The following is a 5,514-nucleotide window of genomic DNA, read 5'->3' as shown; positions in this document are numbered from 1 at the left end:
AGCCTGTCCTGGAACTAGCTCTGTAGACCAGGCTGGTCTCGAACTCACAGAGATCCGCCTGCCTCTGCCTCCCGAGTGCTGGGATTAAAGGCACCGCCATCTCCCGGCTTCTCCTGCTCCCTTATAACACCCAGGAACTCAGAGATTTGCTGCCAGGGATGGCCCTGCCCACAGTGAAATGGGCCCTCTACATCAACCACCAATCAAGAAAACACACAAAGGCTCACCCACGGGTCAGTCCTGGTTAGAGGGTTTTCTCAATTGAAGTTCCCTCTTCCAAAATGACTCTCTTGTGTCTGGTTGACATAAAACTAGCCAGCACTATGGGTAAAAGTACTCTCCACCAAACATAACAACCTGAGCTGGATGCCCTAGTTCCCACAGGATGGAAGGAGAGAACTAACTCATACGAGCTGACCCCTGACCTTCACGTGTGCACCTTGGTACACATGTGAACACACACAATAAATAAATGTGCTTAAATTTTTCTAAACATGCAAAGTATTCCAGCACTTATTGCTGTTGTTACATTCATATGTAATGAAAGCACAAAAATATTGATGAGGGCAACAGCCAAAAAACTATATTGATGGTTATGTCAGGAGGGAGTAAGAGACAGCCATAAGGTGAGGAGCGGTGAGGAAATGAAGCCGTATTCACAATATAGTTCTTATTACTTTTAATCTAAATGCCTAAAATAAAATTGGTCTACATAAATCACGTGAGCTAAAATAAATCTAGATAAACATAATGTTGACATCCAATAGAGCAAATAATGACCTTACCTCAGTTGCTTTATACATCTCTGTATTTTCTATATAATGAGTCTACTTTGTAAAGATTTTAATTTAATTATGTGCTCATGTATATGTGTCTATGTATAAATACACGAGAGTATTGTGCCAACAGAGGCCAGAAGAAGAAGTGAGATTCTCTGGGGCTGCAGTTACAGGCGGTGGTGATTCACCAGACACAGGGGCTGGGAGCTGAACTCCAGTCCTATGAAAGAGCAGCGAGTCATCTTTGCTGTTGAATACCAATGAAACAATTTTCAAGTTAAATCAAACTGTAAGTAATTTTAAGACTCTTTAGAGAATTCCAACCTTTGAACTTGGCTATACTTCCTATTTTAAACAAAGTAACGTGTTATTATTCTTTTTATTGAAATTCAAATTAAACAGTACATACCACAAATTCTAATAACCTATCCCTGTATTTAAACATAGCTCTGGGTGATGGGTATAACTTTCTAATCATTTTTTAATAAACAAGAATTTGTTTCAGACATCCAAATTAGAAAGTGAAGTTTTCTCGGTTAGCAGATTATATAATTTGTGTAGAACCTTAAAAATTCCATGAAAAGATATGTGAATACTTTATCAGAACCAGGCATGATGGCACACGCCTTTAATCCTAGCACTCAAGAGGCAAAGACAAGAGGATCTGTGTGTTCAGCTCCAGCCTGGATTACACAGTAGACAGAAAGAGATAGACACAGGTGATTTGTCCTGGGAAACTTGGAGGGTCACACGTAAAAATGAATGAAGTTGAACAACATATGCAGAAATTAATTCAAAATGTATCAAATATCTAATTATAAAAGCTAAAAAATAGAAAACCTTTAGACAAAAACACAGGAGGAAAGTTTTATTTAAGACTTATTTTAAGCCCAGTGGTGGTGGCGCACACTTTTAATCCCAGGATTTGGGAAGCGGAAGCAGAGGCAGAGGCAGAGGCAGATGGATCTCTGTGAGTTCAAGATCAGTCTGGTCTTAAGAGTGAGTTCCAGGACAGTCAGAGCTACATAGAGAAACCCTGTCTGGAAGAAAAAAAAAGATATTGTGCGTGCGTGCGTGCGTGCGTGCGTGCGTGCGTGCGTGTGTGTGTGTGTATGTACCCTACCGTCTCCTGTAAGTTCTCTATTCTGTGGATATTGTCTTTTATAATATGCAGTATTTACAATTTTTCATAAGTCTACTTTTTCTGTTTTCTTTCCATGTGTGCGTTTTTGGTGTCAATTGAGGAGATCATTCGAAAGTCAATTCTATAAAACTTTGCTCCTGAGATTGGAGAGATGGCTCAGAAGTTAAGAGCACATACTACAATTGGAAGAGAACCCAAGTTTTGAGTCAGGCATCTCCGACTGGGTGACTCACAGTTACCTGTGACTCCAGCTCCAGGGGATCTGATGCCCTCTTCTGGCCTCACACAAGAAAGATGCCACCTTCCACTTATTTAGAACAGTCCAACAGAAAAATTTAAAACAGTAACAACAAAAATATACATTGGCAAGGACACAGAAATCAGAACCTCAGGCACCGTTGATAAAAACGGAGATGGGGTGGGGAGACACTGGAGAGAAGTCTCTGTGGCTGCGCTGGCTAGCATTTTGTCAACTTGAAATAAGACAGAACAGTTTTGGAAGAAGGAACCTCAACCGAGAAGATGGCCTCAGCAGATGGGCCAATGGGAAAGCCTATGGCGCATTTTTTGGTTAGTTGGGGGGGGGGGTTGTTTTGATAATTGATGTGGGAGACTCAAGCTGACTGTGGACAGCACCACCATGGGCAGGTGGGCCTGGATGGTATAAGAAGCAGTCTGAGCAAGCATGAGGAGCAAGCCATAGGCAGCATTCCTCCATGACCTCTGCATCAGCACCTGCCTCCAGGTTCCGGCCATGACTGCCTTCCCTGAAGATGAACTGTAATGTAGAAGCGCAAGCGAAATAAAATTGCTCTTCCCCAAGTTGCTTTTAGTCATGGGGCTTTATCATAGCAGTAGAAACAATGAGACAGTGGCTAGAGTACTTGCGGCTCTTGCAGAGGACCCAAATCTACTTTCTAGCACCCACATCAGGTGGTTCCCAGCTGCCTATGAGTCCAGCTCCCGAGAGTCCAGTACCTTCTTCTGACCACCACAGGGCACAAGCACATATATGGCAGACACACACAAACAAAACTAAAGATAAATCTTTTTAAAAACAAAATTGGGTTAAGTGGTGGTGGAGCACACCTTTAATCCCAGCACTCGGGATGTGGAGACAGGAGGATCTCTGTGAGTTTGAGGCCAACCTGCTCTACAGAGCGAGTTCCAGGACAGCCAGGGCTATACAAAGAAACTGTGTCTTGGGAAAAAAAAAACAAAACCTGTACAGCTCTTGTGAAGACCAGCATGGTGATCCTGGGTGAAAGTAGAGAAGGTGAGATTTCCATAAATTCTAATGATTCTGGCTCTGGTTACATCCACAAAAGAATTCAAAACGGGGTCTAGAAGAGCTATCTGTGTGCCTGTGTTCTTAGTGCTATTCCCAATAGCTACAATGTAGAAACAACCCCATGGTTGAACAGATAAACAAAATGGGATTAACTCAGACACTCGGGTACTTTACAGACAGAAAACCTGACACACACACACATGCTACAGTGTGAATAGATGCTATTGTGAAATAAGCTGGTCACAAAGAGATAAAGGGGTCTCAAGACCACTTTAAGGAGATCCTGACAGCAGTCAAAACCCAGAAACATGAAGCAGGATAGAGGCTTCTGGGACTCGAGGGATGGAAGCTGAGTTGTTGAACAGATGGAGTTTCCGTTTCAGAAGACAGAGCACTCCAGAGATGAGTGGGGAGATCGCTCTTCACCAGTGAAAGTCGCTAATGCTGCTGAACTGTACACTAAAAATGGTCGGGTGCAAAGTTTACTCTGCGCTGGTTTATCACGTTCTATAAAGGTTGAACAACAGTTACCATGAAACTGGATAAAAATTCAAAATTATAAAAACTGGACAGACAGACGTACACATAACACAAATGCAAGCACACTGCAGAAAGGTACCATCAGCTGAGTTTTTTTTTAGATTCAGTTTAGGCTGTTTAAGTGTCACAGCTCAGATGGGAAAGGAGCCTGGCAGTTGAGAGCCAGGGAATACTGAGTATTACAGCCCAGGTGGAAGAGTGCTCTGGCAGGCGGGAGCCAAGGAATAGCACAGGCCACAGTAAGCACAGCAGCTTATAGCCCTGCTCTAGGGAAAGGTTTCCCCAGTGTAATATCTCTACTCCAGCAGGAGAGGGCATCCCAAGGAAGTTGTAACTACTCAGCATTGCTAGGGGAAGGTTTCCCCAGCGAAAGAATGTCCCCACCCAAACCTCATTCAAGAGATTTATTGGGAGAGAAGAATCCACGAGAGTGGGCTGTACCAAGGTGGAGGAAGAGCAGCCACAAACTGAACAAACACAGGACTTATATAGGGCTTCTTATGGGTGGAGTTTTCCCAGGGAGAAGTGGGATTGATTAGCTTTCCCTGCTCAGGGATTGGTTAGCTCAGTTGGTTAGAGGCAGACATGGCTGATTTCACAGCCACTCCGTTCTTTTTTTCCCTGGCCTTTTTTAACCTTTTTGGATCTAGTTTTGGGGCCAGGGCATGTTTCTTTCACTGACTTTGATTCTAGGAACAAAATGTGTTTCTTTGGCACTGGTTTCAGAGTCAGGGCATGTTTCTTTGGTTCTGGGTTTAGGGCTAATGTGTTTCTTTCACTGGCTCAGGTCTCTGAGCCAGGATGTGTTTCTTTCACTAGCTCTGATTTCAGGGCCAGGGTGGGATTTTTTTAGCTGGCCCTTTTCCCTACAGGCTGTAATTGCTGCATTAATTAGCTCTTGATAGCCCACACTGTGCATGCACTTCTCCGTACCATACTCAGTAAGAGCCAATGTGCTTCCTATGGGCTTTAAAATACACGGGTGAGAGAAGGTAAACGGAATGATGGTCACATTCATGGTAGAAACCCAGACCAGGCTGAACCACAGGGGCAAACATTGTAACAGGAACACAGATATACCCATCCCCATTGCTTCCCTCGGCCAAGTGACAGGATGAAGAGTATCTGCCTCCAGGGAAGGACGGAGATGAGGATGGGTGACTTCCCCAGGAGATGGCTAGTACAGAGGAAAAAGGCTTCTTCACACCCAGGTCAATATTGTTGCATTGACTAGAACATCCAGGGCATTAGAAAATATATCATTTGCCATCCTCTTGGTTTGATTGTTTCTAACTTGGGGCCAGTGCTTTGGCTCAGTAGGTAAAGGCTAAGCAAAGCTGGCGACCTCAGCTCAACCCCTAGGACCCTCATAAATGCGGAGGAAGAGAACTGTCTCTGTAAAAGCTCCCCTCTGACCTCCAAATGTGCAATGTGGCATGCATGTGCACACACACCAGTAAATAAATAAAAAGTGCCTCTAAACCGAGTGTAAGGATACACTTCATTTAATAAAACCATTGCAATGCCCTCCAATTACTCAAATAATACAGAATTTCTCAATCTTCACGTGCTTAAAATGTATCCATTTGAGAGCTGACTCTGTGGTTAAGTATACTAGCCAATCTTCAGGAGGACCCGGCTTCAGGTCCCGGCACTCACCCCTAGTCGCCAACACCACCTGTAACTCCAGTTCCAGGGCATCTGAAACTTTCTCCTGGCCTCCACAAATGTGCACATGCACTCACCCAAACAGGCACACT

The sequence above is a fragment of the Microtus ochrogaster genome, chromosome 7 (assembly GCF_000317375.1).
Source record: "Microtus ochrogaster isolate Prairie Vole_2 chromosome 7, MicOch1.0, whole genome shotgun sequence".
Lineage (NCBI taxonomy): Eukaryota > Metazoa > Chordata > Mammalia > Rodentia > Cricetidae > Microtus > Microtus ochrogaster.
The sequence above is the reverse complement of the archived record's forward strand: the minus strand, read 5'-3'. Positions refer to the sequence as shown.